The 25,474-nt window shown below is 38.1% G+C and overlaps 1 long non-coding RNA gene across 1 annotated transcript; it reads left to right on the top strand.

Moving 5' to 3' along the window:
- Nucleotides 1-9,193: 9,193 nt before the first annotated feature.
- LOC147349343 (uncharacterized) lies at nt 9,194-25,193 on the top strand. The gene is made up of 4 exons (XR_015150384.1): nt 9,194-9,325; nt 13,247-13,381; nt 19,190-19,273; nt 24,085-25,193. It is a non-coding gene; the product is annotated as an uncharacterized LOC147349343 (long non-coding RNA).
- The last annotated feature ends 281 nt before the right edge of the window (nt 25,194-25,474 follow it).

Raw genomic sequence — 25,474 nt, 5'->3', positions numbered from 1 at the left:
GCACAAGATTTGAGCTCCCTGTGTCATACAGCAAATTTTCACTGGCTGTCTAATTTTATATATCGTAATATAGATGTTTCAACGCTACTCTTTCAATTGGTCCCACCCTCTCCTTCCCCTCTGTGTCCATAAGTCTGTTCTCTATGTCTACATCTCTACTGCTGTCCTGCAGATATGTTCATCAGTACCATTTTTCTAGGTTCCATGTATATCCATTAATATACAATATTTGTCTTTCTCTTTCTGACCTACTGCAAGAAGACATACAGATGGCCATGAGGCACATGAAAAGATGCCCAACCTCACTAATTAGTAGTGCAGATCAAAACTACAGTGAGGTATTACCTCATACGGCTCCAAACGGCCACCACCAAAGAATCTACAAACAATGATTGTTGGATAAGACGTGGAGAAAAGGGAACCTTCTTGCACTGTTAGTGGGAATGTAATTTGATACAGCCACTATGGAGAACAGTACGGAGGTTCCTTAAAAAGCTAAAAATAGAACTGCCATGTGATCCATCGATCCCACTACTGGACATTTACCTTGAGAAAACCATAATTGACATATATGCCTGGGCTTCTCAAGTGGCTCAGACAGTAAAGAATCTGCCTGCTGTGCAGGAAACATGGGTTTAATCCCTGAGTCAGGAAGGTCCCCTGGAGAAGGAATTGGCAACCCACTCCAGTACTTTTGCCTGGAGAATTCCATGAACAGAGGAGCCTGGTGGGCTATAGTCCATAGGATCACAAAGAGTTGGACATGACTGAGCAACTAACACACACTCCACTGTTTATTGCAGCACTATTTACAATAGCCAGGACATGGAAGCAATCTAAATGTCTATCAAAAGAGCAGTGCATATTTACAATAGCTAGGACATGGAAGCAGCCTCAATGTCCATTGGCAGATGAATGGATAAGAAAGCTATGATACATGCACAGAATGGAATATTACTCAGCCATTAAAAAGAACACAACTGAATCAGTTCTAATGAGGTGGATGAAACAAGCCTATTATACAGAGTGAAATAAGTCAGAAAGAAAAACACCAAAACAGTATATTAACACATATATATGGAATTTAGAAAGATGGTAATGATGACCCTATATGTGAGATAGCAAAAGAGACACAGATGTAAAAAACAGACTTTTGGACTCTGTGGGAGAAGGTGAGGGTGGGATGATTTGAGAGAATAGCATTGAAACATGTATAGTATCATATGTGAAGTAGTTCGCCAGTCCAGGTTGAATGCATGAGACAGGATGCTCAGGGCTGGTGCACTTGGATGACCCTGAGGGATGGGATGTGGAGGGAGGATAAAGGGGGGTTCGGATTGGGGACACATGTAAACCCATGGCCAATTCATGTCAATGTATGGCAAAAACCACCACAATATTGTAAAGTAATTAGCCTCTAATTAAAATAAATTAATTAATTAAAAAAATTAAAGTGATTGCACATAGTGCAATCATTGCAGTAGTAACACAATTTGCCTAAATATTTTATACTCTTTGTATGAGTAAATAATGACCTTTCTATGTTTCTTCATGCTACTTGATGCCTTGCCATGAAATAGATTATCTGGAATCAACAGTGTATTTTAAACCACCACAGTGAATATCCTTTATATTATGAACATGTTCAAAACGAGGGGAAATGTTGCTTTAGATTTCCTTCCAGTAAATGTATTATGTGCCGCTGCTGCTGCTAAGTCGCTTCAGTCGTGTCCAACTCTGTTCGACCCCATAGACAGAAGCCCACCAGATTCCCCCGTCCCTGGGATTCTCCAGGCAAGAACACTGGAGTAGGTTGCCATTTCCTTCTCCAATGCATGAAAGTGAAAAGTGAAAGTGAAGTTGCTCAATCCTATCCAACTCTTCGTGACCCCTGGACTGCAGCCTACCAGGCTCTTCTGTCCATGGGATTTTCCAGGCAATTATGTAAACCTCTCTTAAATGGCTTGCACTTGTCAGATAAGTCAAATGTCAGGTCTCTGTTTTAGGGATGACTCTGTTACCACTCCATTCATAATTGAACTCTTCGTTAGTCGAGTCTCCTCATAGTATTACCAATACTCACATAGCATTACAATTTTTTTTATTTGTTTGTTTTCTCTCTCCTCTAGTAAAATGTCAACTCCTTGGGAAAAAGAAAAAAAAAGATGAGTGCATAAAGAAGATGTGGTACATATGTACAATGGACTATTACTCACTCATAAAAAGAACAAAATGAAGTCATTTGCAGAGATGTGGATGGACCTAGAGTCTGTCTTAACACAGTGAAGTCAGACAGAGAAAAATAAATGTCATATATTAATGAATATGTGGAGTCTCGGAGAAGGCAATAACACCCCACTCCAGTACTCCTGCCTGGAAAATCCCATGGATGGAGGAGCCTGGAAGGCTGCAGTCCATGGGGTCACTGAGGGTCGGACACGACTGAGCGACTTCACTTTCACGCATTGGAGAAGGAAATGGCAACCCCTTCCAGTGTTCTTGCCTGGAGAATCCCAGGGACGGGGAAGCTTGGTGAGCTGCCGTCTATGGGGTCGCACAGAGTCGGACATGACTGAAGTGACTTAGCAGCAGCAGGAGTCTATAAAAATAGGAATAAAAATGCAGACATAGAGAACAGACATGTGGACTTGGAGGTAGAGCCAGGAAGTTGGATGATTTGGGAGATTGTGACTGAAATGTACGCACTACCATGTGTTAAATAGCTAGCTAGTGGGAACCTGCAGCATAGTACAGGGAGCTCAACTCAGTGCTCTTTGGTAACCTAGATGAGTGGGATGGAGAGGGGTCCAAGAGAGAGGGGGAATATATGTATGCATATGGCTGATTCACTTCATGGTATAGCAGATACCAGCATAGTGTTATGAAGCAACTATACCCCAATTAAAGGAAAACTATAATAGTATACACCAGAAATCTTTTAAAAATACTTTTAGAGTTATAGCATATTCCCCAGATACATCAAACTAGGTTGGTTGATAAAATAGGACTGAAGTGTATAGTGAGTCAATGTTAAAATACTTAAAGTCCATTTGTTTCATTCAGTACTGTGTACAGAGCCTTGTGCTAGCTACACTCAGATCAGATCAGATCAGTCACTCAGTCGTGTCCAACTCTTTGCGATCCCATGAATGAGTATCAAAACTCACTTGATTCAGTGTTCTTCTCAAAGAGATCAAGCTCTAATACTGTGTTCAATTAGCACAAAACAGCCTTATAAACCAATAGAAGCACAGATTTGAGTGTGTTTTTTACTAGAAAATGTCCATTTGCCTTCTATAACCAATCCAGCACAGTAAAAGTGAAATATTTTAAAATGTATTTAGTTTTTCTTTATTTTAAAGATGTTATTATGGATATTAAAAACAATGGCATATATTGTGGATTTTATAATTACAAAAGTAATTTGTACCAAGTGGGAAATTTGGATAACATGGATTAACTCAAAAAAGAAAACAATAGGCATTCATGATTCTGCCAACGAGTAATAAGCACTATATTTGTGACTACTTGGCTACTCTGGACAAAATATATTTACAGTAGTTTAAGATAAAAATTGTCATTGTCATACACACCAGTTTGGAACTCACCTCACAATGTATTTACTATAGAAAAACTTTTAATGCCTAAAAAATTATAGTCATCAGTTGCAGTGTACTTATTTCAGATATTTAAACAATTGCATTTTTTGCTATTTTAAACAATGCTACATTGAACATCCTTATAGAAAAATTCTTACTTAATTTGATTTTCATCAATATGCTGCTACTGCTGCTAAGTCACTTCAGTAGTGTCTGACGCTGTGCGACCCCATAGACAGCAGCCCATCAGGCTCCCCAGTCCCTGGGATTCTCCAGGCAAGAACACTGGAGTGGGTTGCCATTTCCTTCTCCAATGCATGAAAGTGAAAAGTGAAAGTGAAGTCGCTCAGTGACGTCTGACTCTTAGAGACCCCCATGGACTGCAGCCTATCAGACTCCTCCATCCATGGGATTTTCCAGGCAAGAGTACTGGAGTGGGGTGCCATTGCCTTCTCTGTTTCATCAACATAGGCATTCATAAATTTTACTATCATTTTGTAAGATAAGCATAACAAAAATAATACTAATTTTTTTTAAACCTGTAAGTTTGGAGAAAAATATTAAACTTTACAATATTTAAACTTATATTTACAGTGACATCTCTTACTTTATTCAAGTATTTATATTATTCAACACTTTTACACAGTTTTAAAAATTTTAATCCTGGACAAAATTTATGTGCAAGAATTTTCATATTTTTAATTGTTATGATTTTTCCAAATTTCTATGATAAATGCATAAAAACTGAGTTTGTATATTTATTTTTAACCATCTTTCTCAATTCTCTAATTAATTTAACCAATTTGTATTTGAACATATTATTTATAATTCTTTATGTCTTTTCAAAGTCTTTTCTGATTGCAATGTTTGTTTTTCCCCCCAGCAGGCCTCCTTACTCAAGCTGTATACATTTGCAATATCTGATTTTTAACCGCACACTCTTCATTCTATTGACCCAGAGTGAAAATTGATACTCTTATCTGAAGGACTGTTCCCTTGAGTGTATTTAAGCCAGACCAATCTCTGTGTTTAATCTGGGTTCATCAGGAACCATTAGCCTTGATTGGTTTGTTTTTCTCCCGCTCCATCTCAGGACTTGATTCATTGAGTTAACAACTATTCTCCCCAGAGGATGGCTACCACAAGCATGTTTCAACTAATTCCAATATCTTACTTATAGAAATTGAACTGACCTCTTTTCCTTTTTAGTTTTATTTGAAGAACTACTGGATGAATACTTTATTTGTTCAAATCTTTGAAGATCTCTGAGGACAAAGCAGTCACTCAGATCTTTGTTATGTTTAGCATGCTATTTATCACTATTTCCATTTTTCATTGTTGATTTATGCAGGCCAGTTAAAATAATAAGCATCACATACTAAAGACTCATACATTGGCATTCAGTGCGTCTTCATTAATTATGATTTGACTATCTTGGGATTTATGTTATTTCAGAAAAGAACTAGGTATGTGTTTATCTTTGTAAAATATCAGGAAAATAGAGTCGGAAGCATTTTAGCAGTATAAATAAGACTGGAAGAATTATTAAGAACAGATTATATTTCTTTTAAAATACTCTAGAATAACACATTACTCAGAAAATAAAGCAATCTGTTTTTGAAGCTCCAGCAAATTACAATCTATGAGCCCCATCACAGTTGTTTTGAGGGTTTAATTAAGTTGCACTGCTAATGTGTAATGTATCTCTAAGTAGTTAAACTTTCACTCAAACTTTGCTATTGTAATTCTGAGGAAGGAAAATCATTGCATTATCATTTAAAACATATAGCTCTAGCTCTGATTTTTAATATCTGTGACTTATGACCTCAAGTAAATAATTTAACTTTTCTGAGTCTAATTGCTTATCACTGAAATGAAAAAAGAAAACAAAATATTGAGCCCAAAAGCCACTCTGAAAATTATAAATTAACAAAACTCAGACTAGTCCTTGCTGTGTACTAGATTACTTTTATTACAAATTCACGAGATGATTTTTGTTTTCAATTTTTGGGTTCCCTATGGCAAGGAACACAATGGCTTGTGCTAGTTTGTCTATAAAATTATAATTGCTATGAAACAGCTTTGATAATTGCCTTGGTTACAATATTCTGAATAATTCTAAATTTCACTTAAAATATTTGAATGAGTGAGTTAATTTAGGACTAAATATGATGGATAATCATGGGGAAATAATAAGATTTCTCATTTACACTCTCACTTTCCATTCTGCAAAAAAAAAAAAAAAAATCAATTGCATCAATTGCATTCAAGACTAAATTCTTATAGGCCCACATTTACTCTTATACAAATATAGCACAAAGCTTTGGTGTGACAGGTTTTAAATTAGCAACAATTTTTCCCATATTAAAAAAGAAAAATCCTACTTGAAGTAAACTCGAACTATATACTTATTGTTGTTCAGTCACTCAGTCCAGTCTGACTCTGCAACCCCATGGACTGCAGCACACCAGGCTTCCCTGTCCTTCCCTATCTCCCAGAGTCTGCTCAGTTTCATGTCCATTGAGTTGATGATGCCATTCAACCATCTCATCCTCTGTTGTCCCCTTCTCCTCATGCCCTTAATCTTACCCAGCATGAGGGTCTTTTCCAGTGAGTCAGCTATTTGCATCAGGTGACCAAAGTATTAGAGCTTCAGCATCAGTCCTTCCAATGAACATTCAGGGTTGATTTCCTTTGCGATTAACTGGTTTGAAATCCTTGCTGTTCAAGGGACTCTCAAGAGTCTTCTCCAGCACCAAAGTTTGAAAGTATCAATTGTTCAGCACTCAGCCTTCTTCATGGTCCAACTCTCACATCCATACACGACTACTGGAAAAATCTTAGCTTTAACTATAAAGACCTTTGTCAACAAAGTAATGTCTGGGCTTTTTAATATGCTGTCTAGTTTTGTCATAACTTTTCTTCCAAGGAGCAAGCATCTTTCAATTTCACAGCTGCAGTCACTGTCTGCAGTGATTTTGGAGCCCAAGAAAGTTTCCATTGTTTCCCCCATCTACTTGTCATGAAGTGATGGGACTGGATGCCATGATCTTAGTTTTTTGAATGTTGAGTTTTAAGCCAGGTTTTTCATGCTTTTCTTTTATCCTCATCAAAGGATCTTTAGTTCCTCTTCGCTTTCTGCTGTGAGGGTAGTGTCATCTGCATAACTGAGGTTATTGATATTTCTCCCGGCAATCTTGATTCCAGCTTGAGCTTCCTCCAGCCCAGCATTTTGCATAATGTACCATGCATATAAGTTAAGTAGGGTGACAATACACAACCTTGACATACTCCTGTCCCAATTTTGAACCAGTCCATTGTTCCATGTCCAGTTCTAACTGTTGCTTCTTGACCTGCATAAAGGTTTCTCAGGAGGCAGGTAAGGTGATCTGGTATTCCCATGTCTTTCAGAATTTTCTGGTTTGTTGTGATCCACACAGTTAAAGGCTTTCATGTAGTCAGTGAAGCAGAAGCAGATGTTTTACTGGAATTCTCTTGCTTTTTCTATGATCCAACAGATGTTGGCAATTTGACCTCTGGTTCTTCTGCCTTTTCTAAATCCAGCTTGTACATCTATAAGTTCTTGGTTCACATACTGTCGAAGCCTAGCTTGAAGGATTTTGAGCATTACCTTGCTAGCATGTGAAATGAGTACAATTGTGTGGTTAATTTTATAACATTACCTAAGGGTTAATATTGGAGAAGGCAATGGCAACCCACTCCAGTACTCTTGCCTGGAAAATCCCATAGACAGAGGAGCCTGGTAAGCTGTAGTCCATGAGGTTGCTAAGAGTTGGACATGACTGAGTGACTTCACTTTCATGCATTGGAGAAGGAAATGGCAATCCACTCCAGTGTTCTTGCCTGGAGAATCCCAGGGATGGGGGAGCCTGGTGGGCTGCCGTCTGTGGGGTCGCACAGAGTTGGACACGACTGAAGCGACTTAGCAGCAGCAGCAGCAGCAGGGTTAATACTAAACTGTCATTAGTGAAATGATTAATTTTGAAAAATTAATTATTGTTGAAAGCTAATATTGCAAAATTTATGTGTTAAATATTAAGTCTCCTTGTAGACTGAGGCAATTTTCTTTCTCACTTTAGGTAGCTAGATAGGATGTACCCATTATTTAGGGAATGATAGGCTTTAGAGATGGAGAAGGCAATGGCACCGCACTCCAGTACTCTTGCCTGGAAAATCCCATGGGCGGAGGAGCCTGGTAGGCTGAAGTCCATGAGGTTGTGAAGAGTCAGACATGACTGAGCGACTTCACTTTCACTTTTCACTTTCATGCATTGGAGAAGTAAATGGCAACCCACTCCAGTGTTCTTGCCTGGAAAATCCCAGGAATGGGGGAGTCTGGTGGGCTGCCATCTATGGGGTCACATAGAGTCAGATACGACTGAAGCGACTTAGCAGCAGCAGCAGCAACAGGATTTAGAGAATAGAAGAACAAAGACATGGGCTTAACATTCTCACCATTTGTATATCTTTAAATTTTTTTTTATTTATTCATTTATTTTTAGATGTGCCAGGTCTTTGGTCCTTGTTGGACTTTTTTCTAGTCGCAGTGAGTGGGGACTCTTCTCTTGTTATGCACTGGCTTTTCGTTGCTGTGGCTTCTCTTGTCCCAGAGCACAGGCTCTAGGGTGTTGGGGGCCAGAGTGAGGTACTCCGCCCATGGCAAAGGTCATGAGGAAGGAGGCTCGACATACGCAAAGGCGGGATCGAGCCTCAGGAGTCCCCCTGGAAATCCCCGAGCGTCTACCCCCATAACCAGAGCCTGCCTACTTTACTACTTTGTGCTCTTACCTACACCTCTGACTTTACGGGGGGCTGTCCCCCACCACCTCTTTCGGAGAAGGAGTTAACCTAGAGCTCCAGTTAATAATAATTCCTGGGCGTGATAAGAGTGTTTTAACCTACAAACTCCTCTGAAGGTTCTCTAGCCTGCCTGACAGGCTCGTCCAGCCACATGTGATTGCTCACAGCCTCCCAACTGTGAGAGGCACAAGATGCTTTAAACCCTCTAAAAACAGGTTCTTTAGAGAAGTTAGAAAACTATTAGTATAAGTATAATGGGCTAATTAGAAATTGTGTTGGTGAAGGGTTTTTCATTTGTTGAGCCAATGTTTGTTGCTAAGTCTCCACATCCCCTGCCCTTACACACATTAATGAATATATAGAAGAAATAAGTATTAACCTTTGATATTAATCACGTTAGACCTTAGGCTAAGTAAATTCTTTCCTTAACTAAAACCCATTACACCCTCACCCTGTAGGAATGTAACTTTATTTGGGTGGCGTCTGTTTTGAGAATAATCAGCCCTGGAGAAATAAGTGTCCTGATTGACTGACCGCTGTCACAAGGAGAGGGTCGTAAATTGTCAGCAGGCCCCCCTGGCCAGAAGATGATGTAACACCCCTAAGACCTCTGTATACATTTGTATGAAGCACCTGACTTTGATAAAAGTCAGGACTGCTGTCCCCACGTGACTTTTGTATAACATCTTAGTGTATAAAAACAGACTCTGGAAAATAAAGAATTGGGATCAGTTTCTCGAAATACTGGTCTCCCCATGTCGCTCTCTCTCTCACTCTGGCTGAGTCTCCATCTGGAGCGTGGAACCCACCATGCTTACTAATTATGCCTGGGCTTCTAAGATCCGACCGGGGAGGCCTCAGTGTCTCCTCTCCTTCGGGAGAACGGAAGGACGCCTGCGGCCTACGTAAGTGGTGCAAACTTCTTGTCTTGAAGTTTTATTGGTCTCCCGCGTAAACCAAGCTACTCAGCCTCTTTTCTCCACTGAATTTTCCTACTGAGCTATCCTTATTCTATTACTCTTTATATCTTTAATTAATATCTAATTGAAGCTATTGTATCCTGATCCTCGCCTACGTCGTCTCTCCTTCGAATACCCTGGATCAGCCGGGGCTGGTCCCCGGCACTAGGGTGCATGAGTAAACAACAAAATTGGGGGAAAAATATTGATATCACAGAAGCAGTTCTTTTCTAGTACCTGCTCCAGCCAAGAGAAAGATTCTTAGAGCTGCAGTAAGGTGTTTAGCAATCAAGGTGTTGACATGGGTTTCTTACCTCTTCCTCTCACTTGAGTTGATCCTAAACTAATGGGAGCAAAGTAAGATCTCCTCATAATTTTAGGGATCTGAAATTAAGTATAATCTGTTCTCCCAAGGTTCTATATGCCTCCTTGGCCTAAGAGAATATAGAAATGAACAGGCTAAATGGATTCTCCATGCACCAAGACCTATGGTATGACAGATTTATTTATTTTTTTGGATGATACTGGCATTGTGAATCAAAAAAAATGGAGGAGACTTGCAGCAGCTATGTGCTATGGATCATATGAGATCACATGAAACTTTGACCCCTCAAATGAGATGATGCCCTTGTGAGGATTTCAATCCACAAACTAGCCTGAAGGACACACTTTGGTGGAAGTCACTATAGACAGATGGTGACTGAGGACAATATACCATCTCCCATGGTACCTCCTACAAAAGTTAACTATTTTGTTTAGACACAATACTAAGAAGAAAGGGAGGGGTAGGTGGAATCCTTGGGTGTACCTTGAATTAGCAAAGCAATGCTTTTTATTTCCTCCTGGGCAGAATGAGATTAAGATTGAAACTAGGTTGAATTATAGAAAATAAAGAAAATTATGATTTTTCGTAGCTGAGTTTGTAAATATGGCCCCCCAACACTAGTCTTACCATTATAGTGATTGAGTACTCTTCCTAACATAGAATTCATCCTAATAGCTTATCTTCATGTTAGTAAAGTACAAAACAGGGGAAGATGAGGAAACTGGCAAATGGCATCAAGTTTGTCCTTTGTTTCTTTGGAATATGCTGTTTATCTGCACCAGCAGGATTTTGTGGGGTGGGGGGTGGCAATTCTCTCTACTATTATGTTTGGATTAAAAGAGCAGTTTATTTCCTCTGTCTTTTTATCCACTTGAAAATGATTTTTGGAAAGTTCTTACTCTGTTTCAAATGGATAGAAAGGAACTTTGTTTTTAATTATAATCTTTTCTAGATAATGAGTTTTTAGTTCTAGGTAATGACTTTTTGATTATAGGGTATCCTTAACCAATGATGGTTCCTGAATTCCTTTTAAGGAGCTTAAATGAAGCAATTTTCTGGAATATGGGGAAGTGACAGCATTTGCAAGGATGGCACATTGCCATATCAGTTATTATTTGTATAGAGAAAATGGAAAAATTAACAAGATTTACTCATCATTCCCCATCCAATGGCACCCCCAGAGGTGGTTTTGATAGCAAAACCTTTCATCATTAGCCCTCCTTGTGTGCTGCCTTCTACTTATTGCTTATATATTTTATTTAATCATTAGTATATCCTGATTCAAATTTGATCAAGGATTCATTAGAGAGGATAATTCACAGTGGTTTCATGTTGAGAAGTAGGCTGACAAAAGGTCTGTGTCCATAGAAAGTTATTGGATATGGTAGAGCTGAGTTTATATCTGAAGGGCTCAAAAACAAAAAGGGAAACCTTTGATCTTTAATTTTTATGTCCAAACTATCTTAAATTGTGTTATAAGAGGCATTTCAAATGTTTTACTGGTCTTCAGTGTACTGTGCATTCCCTAATCCAGGTCTAACACCTCATTCTTCACTCAACTAAGACAAAAACATATCAACATATTTAATCCTAAAGAAGCAGAATAGCATTCCCCTACTTCTGTGGTTCTTTTTTTTGTTGTTCTTGTTCAGTTGCTAAGTCAGTTTCGACTATTTGTGACCCAGTGGACTGTAGCATGCCAGGCTTCCCTGTCCTTCACTAAGTCCTGGAGTTTGGTCAGAATTCACGTCCATTGAATCGGTGATGCCATCCAACCATCTCATCCTCAGCCGCTCTTTTCTCCTTTTGCTTTCAATCTTTCCCAGCATCAGTGTCTTTTCTGATGAGTCGGCTCTTTGCATCAAGTGGCCAAAGTATTGGAGCTTCAGCTTCAGCATCAGTCCTTCCAATGAATATTCAGGGTTGGTTTCCTTTAGGGTTGACTGGTTTGATCTCATTGCAGTCCAAGGGACTCCCAAGAGTCTTGTCTAACACCAAATATCGAAAACATCAATTCCTTGGCACTCAGCCTTCTTATGGTCCAACTTTCACATCCACACATGACTAAGGAAAAACCATATCTTTGATGATATGGACCTTGTCAGCAAAGTGACATCTCTGCTTTTTAATATGCTATGTAGGTTTGTCCTAGCTTTTCTTCCAAGGAGCAAATGTCTTTTAATTTCATGGCTGCTGTTACTATCTGAAGTGATTTTGGAGCCCAAGAAAATAAAACCTGTCACTGCTTCTATTTTTCCCCCATCTATTTGCCATGGAGTGATGGGACTGGATGCCATGTTCTTAGTTTTTTGAATATTAAATTTTAAGCTAGCTTTTTCATTCTCTTCTTTTACCATCATCAAGAGACTCTTTAGTTCCTCTTCACTTTCTGCCATTAGAGTGGTATCATATGCATATCTGAGATTATTGATATTTCTCCAGCAATCTCAATTCCAGCTTGGGATTCATCCAGCTGGCATTTCGCATGATATACTCTGCATATAAGTTAAATAAACAGAGCAACAATATACAGCCTTGTTGTACTCCTTTCTCAATTTTGAACCAGTCAGTTTTTCCAAGTAAGGTTCTAACTGTTGCTTCTTAATCTGCATACGGGTTTCTCAGGAGACAGGTAAGGTGGTTTGGTATTCCCATTTCTTGAAGAATTTTCCACAGTTTGTTGTGATCTACACAGTCACAGGCTTTCACATAGTCAATGAAGCAGAGTTTTTCTGAAATTCCCTTGCTTGCCATTTCCTTCTCCAGGGGATCTTCCCAACCCAGGGATCTAACCCACGTATCTTGTGTCTCCTGCATTTCAGGCAGATTCTTCACCTACTAAGCCATTGGGGAGGCTCCCTGGTTCTCATTGTATGTAACTCTAAACCTTGGACAGGACCATATTGTCCCAGAAACTATTTGACTTAATGAAGTTGATTTAGTTCATCAGTACAAATACTGAGACTTTTGGTCCATGTAATAGAAAGCTCACCAGTCTATTCATTTAGCAAGTATCTATTGAGCACATGCTATGAAAAGGAATACTTGGTCTTTACATAAGGATATAGTAGCAAAAAATACCAACACTCCCACTTTCAGTATCTAGTAGAGTGAACAGCTAGCAGGTAATTAGCTAAAAATAGCTCAGCTGGTAAATAATCTGCCTGTAATGCAAGAGACCTTGGTTCGATTCCTGGGTCAGGAAGATCCCTTGGAGAAGGGATAGGGTACCCACTCTAGTATTCTTGGGCTTCCCTAGTGGCTTATAGGGTAAAGAATCCACCTGCAGTGTGGGAGACCTGGGCTCAATCCCTGGGTTGGGAAGATCCCGTGGAGGAGGTCATGGCAACACCCTCCTATATTCTTGCCTGGAGAATCCCCATGGACCGAAGAGCATGGCAGTCTACAGTCCATGGGGTAGCAAAGAGTCAGACATGACTGAGCGACTAAGCACACCCAGGCTAAAAATAGCCAGCATCATGATAAGTATTATGAAAAAAAGTAAGGTTTTCTGATAGAATGTCTCCGTGGTTATTTCACAGTGATTGTTGGGGAATGTCCTTCTGAGAAGTTAGTATTTAAGCTGACAAGAAGAGGATTTAAATATTTAAATAACAAGAAGAGGATAACTACATGAAGATTGTGTGAGAGAATTTTGGAGGCAAAGGAAAAGCTAGGTGAGTAGAAATTCCAGAGTGTCAAAAGCCTTTTGGATAAAGGTGATGGCAGCAAGAGGGAAAATGGTTTAGGGGGGTAGATCTGGACTGATGGTAATGGTATCAAGGGATTTGGATTTTATTTCAACAGTGATGGGAACCTAGGGTAGACTTTACCACAAGAGCATGAAGTGATTTATTTGATGATTTAAAAACACTTCTCTCTATATATTGTAATATCAATGATTAAGTAGTATGATATCTGAAATTAGCTTAAAAATCATTTAAAGAGGTGTTGGGTGCTAAAGCTGAAACTCCAGTACTTTGGCCACCTCATGAGAAGAGTTGACTCATTGGAAAAGACTCTGATGCTGGGAGGGATTGGGGGCAGGAGGAGAAGGGGATGACGGAGGATGAGATGGCTGGATGGCATCACTGACTCGATGGACATGAGTCTGAGTGAACTCCGGGAGTTAGTGATGGACAGGGAGGCCTGGCGTGCTGCGATTCATGGGGTCGCAAAGAGTCGGACACGACTGAGCGACTGAACTGAACTGAACTGAACTGGGTGGGAGTAAATGAGGTTCAGGTGAAACAAGATTAGTCATGAGTTTGATACTTGTTGAAGTTAAGTACATGGAATTCATTATATTATTGCCTCTACTTTATCTGTATCTGAAAATGTTCATAATACAAAGATTGAAAAAAATATAAAAACTACTTTCCCTCCAATGTAATAAACAGTTTAGTTCCCAAAATTGGGTCTATGATAAAGAAGACCTTTATTATCGGTCTTGCTAAAAGGAGAAACTTCAAAGGACAGGCTGCTAGGGAGTGGTAGTCAGAAATATGTAGACTTGATGATGGTGCCATTTATTAAAACAGTAAAGACAGGTCAGAGGCTTGCAGCTTGGGCACGGAGAACATTTCCAGAACCTGGAAATCAGAGGTTCATTCTGGATGTGGCAAGGGTGAGGTGTTTATTAGATATCCAACTGGAGTTAGCATGTAGCTCCCGTACACATTTGAACCTTGAGTTCAGAGGGTAGTGTTGTAGATGGAATTATCTGTTCGCAGGAATTTGTCCTTCTCCTTTGCCAGGTTTCCCTGTAAGCAGGACATACATCTTATCTTATTACTTTGGGTTTGGCTGCATGAATGTCTTTGGCCAATAGAATGTAAACAAATTTGAAAGTTGCTGTGTCTGAGCAAAAGTTTTAAATGTGCTAACATTTTAGAGATATACATTTGGAAGTTATTGGCATATTGGGTTTATTTAAAGCCTAATGCTATATAAGATGATCTAAGGAAAGTGATGATCTCTAATTGTCTTTTATGTTGAGAAATGGGCTCACTAAAACAAAACTAAACGAAACAAATAACCTCATAAAATTGAGACATTCTTGGAAATTTATGGCTAAAATGACATTTATTTTTTTGGTTTCTCTAATGCTTAGGTTAGTTCCATTTCCAAAATTGGCAAGTAGATACTTTAAATCAACATTTGACAATTTTTTTTTTCTTGATGTATCTGCAAATCAAACAAAATGTGAAATGCCCTACTCAAAGTATACATCACCATGAGGTAGAAATTCCTGATAATTTTTCAAGTTTTAACAATGAAGTTGAAATTGGAGAAAAGTATAAAATGAAATGAGTTAATTTCTCCTTGCCTAAAACCAGGTCACTAGTTTTAAAACATAATAAATTTGATTTTGGAATATATTGTTTCTTGGTAAAAATTTCTGTCACAAAATGCATTCGGCTTTGTTTTAATTAAATGAAATAAGGCGTTTGTAACTTGATGATAAATGTCTTTTTAAAATGCATATGAAATTATGCTGGTGGTAATTTGTTAAATTATTATGGAAATTTCACAGTTCCACAATAATGTTTAATTTACTCTTGATTTAGGGTAAGTGTCCTGTCATAAACTACCCACTCTATCTTTACATTCACTTTCACTTTTCAGCAATTCTATGGACATCTACACACACTTATATTTTTCTTAATACTGAAGATCCCAAACAAATTGTAGTCAAGGTGGGGTGGTGGAGTTAGTAAAAAATAATTCTAGGACCAAACACATTTCTTTTAAAATTTCATGATACATTTTTTGCTACATGTTATAATTTTTATTTTGAGTGGCTTTTCAACTATGGCTTTAAATCTAAGACATTCCCTCCCCTTAATCATTTTTATAACAAGCTTGGAGTTTCTTTTGTATGCTTTTTCTCTGCAGTTTATTAAGCTCCCAGATATAACATTGACATGTTATATAATCTATTACTACTACTATATACTATATATATAGTAGTATATATATACTATATATATATATATATACTACTATAATCTACCCTTTCTGTATTTATTTGACTACTAGTAGGGTCTGCTTTAATCTCTTGCTATCATATAAAAATTTTATCATAAGTCATTTCATTGAAGTAAGGATTTGGGGAGTGACCTCATGAATTGTGTATCTTCAGCTATTTAATTCATTAACAGCACAATAACTGCCATTTTAAGTTCTTAGTGTGTTTTTGGTATCATTCTAAAAACATTACATGATATATTTAATCCTCATGCAACCTTGTGAAGTAGTTCTGATAATACTCCCATTCCATAGAGGAAGGAACGTGTCAAACAACTTTCCCAATGGTTTGCAGTTAGTAAACTGTGGAACCATGATTCAGACTCTTCTCTGTCTAATGCTAAAGCCTGCATGCTCAATTGTTATATATATATATATATATATATATATATATATATAAAATATACACACACACACACACACACATATGTATATACATATATCCTTATTAGAGTAGACTAATAGCTTCAGCAAACAATCTCCAAATCTCAGCAAACCTTCACAAGAAGTTGGAGGCAGGATTAATTACTGTTGAGCTAATTGTATTGCCTCTGTCCTTACTACCTCAGGAGTAGTTTCCTTTCACATCTCCTCAATGTTGGGTTTGGCATATTATTTGATTTAGCCAATCAAATGTGAAATTGTTATCATGTAGACCTGTGCCTTAAGAAGCAAAACATTTTGCTGCTTAACCCCCAGAAGCTTCAGAATTCCTTTACGAGGAGTACATACCTCAGGGTAGCACTGCCCATGACACTGAGGCCCCAGAAGGAGGCAGGTGGAGCTAACATAGACTTAATCACAGATGCACTCCCCCAGACAGCTTGCAAACCCACAGACATATGAGCAAGAAAATAATGCTTATTATTCCATGCATAAGTGATCTTATGGCTTTTATTATGCAGCAAAAGCTAATGTAAATTTTTGAAGTGAAGCAATTGTGAAAGACCTGAGATCTAGAGTGGTTAAGTATTGTACATCACTTGGCTATTAAATAGCAGAATTGAGATTCAAACTAAGGCCCTCAGATTCCAATATACATATCTTCTACCATTACGCCATGCTAACTCCAAGTACGCAGATTGTTTTCCTGTATAAAGATACACTACAGGGTTCGCAGGTGACGCTAATGGTAAAGAACTGCCTGCCAACACAGAACACATAGGAGACATGGTTCTGTCCCTGGGTTGGGAAGAACCCCTGGAGGAGGGCATGGAATCCCACTCCAGAATTCTTGCCTGGAGAATCCCATGGAAAGAGGAGCCAGTTGGGCTATGGTCCATAAAGTCAGACACACTGAAGCAACTTAGCATGCACGCACAAAGACAGCTTTTTTAGACAATGCCACTCATAACCTATTCGTTAACTTAATTTATATGTATGTATCTGTTCACATTTATACATGTAAAAATGAACAAAATTTTTATATTTTCTAAAGACCGTAATTTCTCCAGGTGGATTATTAGTCTGGGATTCCCAACAAGTTTCTCATTTTGAAAACTGACCTCTTGGATAGATGATCTTAACGGACAATGTTATGGTAAATCTGAGTGTATACACAGCAGGGAATCAGGCAAATATTCCTCCAACTTAGTTTTGGATAATTATCTCAAAGAAGTGGCACCTTTTGGCGGGAACTTAAGAAAGATACTTTTAAGAGTCTATTTTTCTATTTGTGCAGAGGGGCTTTATTATTACTTAAGCAGCATATGGCTATGGAATGAGAGATGATGCAAGGAAATACTGTGGTTGAGAAAGTGTGAATGTAGTTGTTAAGCGGTATTGTAGCTGAGAAGTGTTGGCTATTGAACTAGTTTGTTGCACAGTTTGGATATGCAAAACATGTTCCAGGTATTATAAAAAGAGATTTTAAGAACCCTAAAGTTCCTATATTTCCCTTTGTGTGATTTTTTTTCTTTTCAGAGGTTTTTGCAGATTAATACAACACTGTAATCATTGTAATTAATATAAACTTAATAAAATGAAAATTGAATATTACCCTAATGTGACTACAACTTTGCTGTTCAAGTGTGGTCCATGAACCAGCAGCATTGGCATCTCTAAGGAGATATTAGAAACATAAACTTATGGCCCTAGCCAAAACCAGCTGAATAAAAATATTTATTTTAACAAGATTTCAAGGTTGATAAGAGATAATAACAGAGAAAATTAAAAGTTATTGTTCAGAAGACACCTGATTGCAACCCTGTTATTAACCAAGTTGATATATTCTTTACACAATAGTCAGGAAATGAATTATTTACTAAGGTCAAATGGAAAATAAGATAAGAGGAAATGCAAAAATATTAGCTATCGTATCATGTAATATATACTTGATTACCAGTTACTGTTCAGAGTACTGTGAAAAGTTTTTTTTTAATGGTCAAAATAGTGAAGAAAATGTTGCTATTAAAGTATTTGTTTTTTCAATTTACAATCCTATCCTCAGCTAAGCATACTTTTCTTTAAGTAGTATAAAATATATATGTAATAAAAATATTATAAACTTACTTTATTTGACCAAAACCTTTAGCCAAAGCATTACTAACAAACAAAATTAATAGCTTTGGAAATTAGAATAAGATCAACATGAATATCAATAATGTACTAATTGTCTTTCCTTTCTGTTGACTTTAGGGAGATTTGGATCATAATATATTTAGAAGAATGTGACTTAGTTCTACTATTTGATGCCTAATTCCATATCTTTATAATAAGCCCAAATCATTTATTCAAATAATGTTCAATTTAAGATTCATGTGCATTTACATAAATTATGATAGGGCTCATGTTCGTTGAAATATCTGTAATGAATGTGCAGGTAAAACGTTTAATATTTTAGACATTATAATGAAGTCCTTGAAATATTTTCTTTTGCTGAGGATTTTTGTAAGATGATTTGGCACGTCCCTGCTTAAATGCCTTTTTGAAAATAATTAATAAATTAATTTTTAATTTTTGGCTGCTCTGGGTCTTCGTTGCTGCACACAGTCTTTCTCTAGTTGCTGCTAGTGGGGTCGACTCTGTAGTTGTGTTACGGTGTCTGGGTTTTCATTATGGCGGCTTCTCTCGTGGAGCAGGGACTCTGGGGCATGTGGGCTTCAGTAGATGCAGTGCCTGGGCTTCGTTGCCCTGTGCCATGTGGAATCTTCCCAGACTAGGGACTCAACCAGTGTCTCCTGCATTGGCAGGAGGATTCTTTACCACTGGACCACCTGAAATGGCTTTTAATTTACTTGTAATTGATTACAGTTGAGTCAAGAACCACCTGTTAAATAGTAGCATCCTAATTTACACTATCTTCTTTTTTCTCTTATTTTTATGGAGTAGTATTAGGGACATGAGTCATGGTAAAATATATTTGTTGGACAATGCTATGTTTTGATTCAATATCCAGACTCAGTGTGATTTTTCACCATTGCTTCTTCTGATATATTCTTGTTTCTGTGTTTTAGTTTTTATGATCCTTGATGTTTAGTGAAATTAAAGAAGCTATTCCTATATGGATGCTCTGGGAAACAAACAAAGAAAACTGTTCAGTAAGTATATAGCAGAAGTTTAGCAACTTTTCAGAAGCCAGTCACCATTTGTCCAGACTTTGAAGCTGCTGAAGCTGAAGCTCCAATACTTTGGCCACCTGATGCGAAGAGCTGGCTGACTGAAAAAGACACTGATGCTGGGAAAGATTGAAGGCAGGAAGAGAAGGGGATGACAGAGGATGAGATGGATGGATGGCATCACCAACTCATTGGACATGAGTTTGAGCAAGCTTCAGGAAATGGTGAAGAAAAGGGAAGCCTGGCATGTTGTACTCCATGGTTGCACAGAGTTGGACACAACTGAGTGACTGAACAACAGCAACAAATATCATTAAGAATGAATCTTAACAATGACAAATATAATTCTTAATGTTCACATGTTGACTTCTGATCTGGATAGCATTTTTTCTTAGAAAAAAATGTGTAGTGTAACTTCACAGCTTAATTAATTGAAGAAGATAAATGTTGGTACTGAACTGAATTGTTGTTGTTTAGTCTCTAAGTCATGTCTGACTCTTTTGCATCCCATGGACTTTAGCCCACCAGGCTCCTCTGTCAATGGGAATTCCCAGACAAGAATACTGTAGTGGATTGTCTTTTCATTCTCCAAGTGATCTTCTGGACCCAGAGATCAAACCTGTGGATCTTGCCACATCTGCTGTATTGAAGGCAGATTCTTCATCGCCGAGCCACCTTGGAAAGTTTTTTATTGGGTTGAATGGTGGATCCTACATCCAAGGACAGGTATCATCGGAAAGACAAGGAAAACGTGAGACACACAGAGATACAAGGTAGAAATCAATGTGAAAATAGAGGTAGAGATTGGGATCATTCATTTAAAAACCAAGAAATGCCAAGAATACCTAGTAGCTATCAAAACCTGGAAGAAGCAAGGAAGGACTCTTCTCTAGCGTCTTGTCATTGTTCAGTTGCTAAGTCGTGTCCTACTCTTTGTGACCCCATGGACTGCAGTACACCAGGTTTCCCTGTCCTTCAATCTCTCCCAAAGTTTGCTCAAATTCGTTTCCCCTGAGTCATTTATGCTATTTAATCATCTCATCTTCTGCTGCCCTCTTCTTCTTTGCCTTCAGTCTGTCCCAGTATCAGGATCTTTTCCAGATGAGTAGGCTCGTCACATCAAGTGACCAAAGTACTGGAGTTTCAGCTTCAGCATCAGTCTTTCCAATGAATATTCAGGGTTATTTCCTTTAGGATGGACTGGTTTAATCTCCTTGCATCCAAGGGACTCTCAAGAGTCTTCTCCAGCACCACAGTTTGAAAGCATCAATTTTTTGGCACTCAGCCTTCTTTATGGTCCAGCTCTCACATCCATACATGACTACTGGAAAAATCATGTGTGTGTGCTTAGTCACTCAGTCATGTCAGACTCTTTGTGACCCCATGGACTGTAGCTTTCCAGGCTCCTCTGTCCATGGGGATTCTTCAGGCGGAATACTGGAGTTGGTTACCATGCCCTCCTCCAGGGGATCTTTCCAACCCAGGAATCAAACCCAGGTCTCCCACATTGCAGGCTGATTCTTTACCATCTGAACCACCAGGGAAACCCTAGCTTTGGCTATATCCATTTTGTCAGCAAAGTGATGTCTCTGCTTTTTAATATGCTGTCTAGATTTGTCATACCTTTTCTTCTAAGGAGAAAGCATCTTCTAATTTCATGGCTGTAGTCCCCATCCATAGTGATTTTGGAACCCAAGGAAATAAAATCTGTCACTCTAGAGTCTTAAGGGGTGATATAACTTTGAAAATCTCTTGATTTTGGATTTCTGGGCTCTGGAACTGTGAGAGAATAAATTTCTGTTGTTTGATACTACCAAATGTGTGGTAGTATGTCATGTTGGTTCTAGGAAACTAATATTCTCCTGTATCAGATAATTCCAAAACCTAATGACTTAGCAAAATATATATTTATTGCTTACACATATCATAGTTTATCCTGTTGGCAGGTAAGAATCTGCTTCATGCAGTCATTCACAGACCCATACTCTACTAATTGTGACTCTACCATTCATAGGAAGTGATTCTAATGTCTCGGCAATCAATCATGACCCCAACCCAACGAAAAGGATTTTGAAGATGTAGTCTTCCTGTGTCCCAATAAAGATTATGCAATCATAGCACCATATCTGGTGAATATATGCATTTTTTTTTCTGCCATAGTTTGTCTTTCTGGTGTGAGGTATCTGTTTCATTCTTTCTTCTAAACATGTTTCTTCTAAAACATTAGTGATGTCTCCAATTAGGCAGAAAACCCTAAGTTTATTTACTGACTTCTGTTCAGAGTCAGTCTCTCAATCTATTTCTACTTATGTAGTAATTTTTAAAAGATTTTTTTACCTTGTTTGACATTTTTGATTAATTAATCAACTTCTAGATACCTTAGATAAAAATTCCAGCCCTGCTATTTTTATGAAATGTGAAAGTGAAAGTGAAGTCACTCAGTAGTGCCTGACTCTTTGAGACCCCATGGACTGTAGCCCACCAGGCTCCTCCATCCATGGGATTCTCCAGGCAAGAGTACTGGAGTGGGTTGCCGTTTCCTTCTCCAGGGGATCTTCCCCACCCAGGGATCGAACCCAGGTCTCTTACATTGGAGGCAGAAGTTTTAACCTCTGAGCCACCAGGGAAGTCCTTTATGAAATGTAATTTTAGGCAAATTATTTCTCTTCCCTGAACCCGTTTTCTAGTTTGTTTAATGGTTGGTTTCAGTTAGTGGCTTTAAGTTATTATGAAGCTTCAATCAGATAAGGCATGAAAAATACCGGCATTCAGTCTGTGATTTGTTAGTAGATTGTCCCTTTACATTTTTTTTAAATTTTATTTCATTTTTAAACTTTACATAATTGTATTAGTTTTGCCAAATATCAAAATGAATCCACCACAGGTATACATGTGTTCCCCATCCCCAACCCCCCTTTAAAATTTTGAAGACAAATTGAGTCTCCAAAATGTAAACCAACTTCACTGTCTTGTGTATAGCAAATAAACAAGTGGATCTTTCAGTGTCATGGTGTTGGGGGACAGTAGTGCTCAGTTGCTTAGTTGTGTCCAACTCTGTAAACCCAGGGACTGTGACCTGTCAGGCTCCTCTAGCCACGGAATTTTCCAGGCAAGAATACTGGAGTAGGTTTCCATTTCCTACTCCAGGAGGTCTTCCTGACCTAGGGATTCAACCTAAGTTTCCTGTGATTCCTGCATTGGCAAATGGATTCTTTACCACTCGGCCACCTGGGAAGCCAATAACAAGCTTTAACTTCTAGGAAGGTATTTGATGAAATATAATTTGTAAATTATTGTCATGGGGCAATTAATTTCATACTTTATTTGAAATGCAAAGGATATTGTGGAATGCCACCTAAAAGGCCTAAAATTCTCTCTCTCGTCTTAATTTTTTTTTTTACTCCCACTTATAGTAAAGCAACATACATTTTATTTTCTGGTCAATGTGAGAATCAATATATTTGACTTCCTTTTCAAATCCTAAATTTCATAATTCACTGACAGACATCTTTATAGGTGTAATTTTGTAACTTTTTTTGAAACTATTCATGACAGTATGGACACCCACTCATTAAAGTCACTGAAATAGCTGCTGTCTATTTAAACTTAGTAGATTCACTGGCACATGAAATTTAGCTCTAAGTCTCTACAAACTTTTGGATACAGTGCTGAACAGGTTTAGACCAAATTCTATATCATGCTGTTTAGTATATCACATGAACATTGTCTACAGATCAACAAAATTATTTCAAAATGATAATGTCACTGATTTCAAGGTATCTCAAATGAAGAGAACCTTCATGGATAACGTACAGAAGGACACAGTTATATAAAGCCTCAGTTCAGTTCAGTGGCTCAGCTGGGTCCGACTCTTTGCAACTGCAGCACGCCAGGCTTCTCTGTCCACCACCAACTCCCAGAGCCTACTCAAACTCATGTCCATTGCATTGGTGATGTCATCTGATCATCTCATCCTCTGTCGTCCCCTTCTCCTCCTGCCTTAAATCCTTCCCAGCATAAGGGTCTTTTCCAATGAGTAAGTTTTTCGCATCAGGTGGCCAAAGTATTGGAGTTTCAGCTTCAGCATCAATCCTTTCAATAAATATTTAGGACTGATCTCCTTTAGGATGGACTGGTTGGTTGCATCTCCTTGCAGTCCAAGGGACTCTCAAGAGTCTTCTCCAACACCATAGTTCAAAAGTATCGATTCTTGGTGCTCAGCTTTCTTTATAGTCCAACTCTCACATCTATACATGACTACTGGAAAAACCATAGCTTTGACTAGATGGAAGCCTAAAAAGTCACTATGTACTTTTCATGAAACATTTATTTATTGTGTGTATATATTTTAAATTTTATTATTTATGCAATTAGTTTTTATTGCAAGCAATGATGAAAGTGCTACTAGCACCAATCCAAGTGGAGGTTTACTGTATGGTTGAAACGTGCCAGGAAGAAAAAAATATTACGGGCAGACAGATTAGCTTTCTCACTTTTGTAGTTTTATTCTTAGTCATGGGAATCTTTGTTAAGGAAGAGAATTTCAAAAACCTTTGAACAAAGAGAGGAAGAGTGGCATGGCTGAATGCAGAAGTGGTGAGGAGGGTTTCCTGAGTGCTGTGAGTGGAACAATTGGGGAGATGAGGGAAGTCTGTGACAAGATTCTTTCCTGTCTGAGCCACCAGGAAAGCCCTATGTAAAGACTTTTTTTGCCTCAAATAAATGTAAAATGGAAATTAAATTCTAACCAGATGTTAGGCATACCATGACTCCTGTTTTGTTGCTCTGTAAAGGTACAGAAGACCTTGCTGCTGCTGCTGAGTTGCTTCAGTCGTGTCCGACTCTGTGCGACCCCACAGATGGCAGCCCACCAGGCTCCCCCGTCCCTGGATTCTCCAGGCAAGAACCCTGGAGTGGGTTGCCATTTCCTTCTCCAATGCATGAAAGTGAAAAGTCAAAGTGAAGTCGCTCAGTCGTGCCCGACTCTTAGTGACCCCATGGACTGCAGCCTACCAGGCTCCTCCGGCCATGGGATTTTCCAGGCAAGAGTACTGGAGTGGGTCGCCGTTGCCTTCTCCGACAGAAGAACGTACGCAACTACGAAACTGAAGGAAAGGAATATACTCGCCCTGTCTATACATGGTTTCACACACACATAAACCAGAGAAGGTATTCAAACTATCTTGAAATTCAAACTTTCATAAAATCAACTGACAGATTTTGATAGTCTTTGGGTCACATATATGAGACCAAAAGAAAGTTTTTTTTCAGACGTTGCAACGCAGCATGGCTAAATTGTTTTAAAAATTTTGTAATTCTGAGTCACATTAGGCAAGTCTCTTAGACTAAGCAATTGTATTTAAAATCTGATAACAGCCAATTCTTCCAGTCTTGTAAGCAGGGATGTTACAGCTTTTTAAAAAGTTCTTGCCTTATTAACAAATGCTAATTATGAGTAATGGAAGTCAAATTAATTTCCATTTCTCAAATAGCTGTACTGTATTTGCAAAGAATTTTAAAGAAATTGAATTAATCTGAGTTTGTTTTAATTATAATTTGTTTTCATAGACCCAACTGACAGGTGATACTTACACTTGCTTGAATTACATCCACGGGTAATATTTTAATGTTTGTGGTTGTATAAATTATTTTAGATCTGTGGCAATATTTAGGCATAAAATAAGACATGTAAATATTTAAAAACAGACTGAAGTTGTTTATTCCCTAAATAGATTATTACCTGATGGGCATGCACTTAACATCTGTGATATCTAATATAAAATCCAAATTAGTTTGAATACTCCCTGATACATTTCTTGATGAATTTACATTTTTCTCTGGTGAACTGGGTTGCTACATTAGGCAAATAAATATACAGACTGTCGTTATGTTTTTCCTGTATTTTCTCCATACCACTATTTCCTCAATTATAAGATATATTTTTATCTTTTTGAATGGTAGAAACTTTACAAAAAAGAAATTCATTTTTCAGGTCAACTTATCATAAAGCTTCCAAGGGGCAAATATGCATCTTTCTAGCTTTAAAAATAGAGCCTCTCACTGGACACAATATGAATGCTTCTAGGTATGGTTTCTTGCTTTTTTGATGATCCAGTGGATGTTGGTAATTTGATCTCTGGTTCCTCTGCCTTTTCTAAAACCAGCTTAAACATCTGAAAGATC

The sequence above is a fragment of the Bos grunniens genome, chromosome 21 (genome assembly GCF_055505025.1).
Source record: "Bos grunniens cultivar Pamir isolate PY7600 chromosome 21, Bosgru_T2T1.0, whole genome shotgun sequence".
Classification (NCBI taxonomy): domain Eukaryota; kingdom Metazoa; phylum Chordata; class Mammalia; order Artiodactyla; family Bovidae; genus Bos; species Bos grunniens.
Note: the sequence above shows the minus strand (reverse complement) of the source record. Positions and strands in the feature narration are given on the sequence as shown.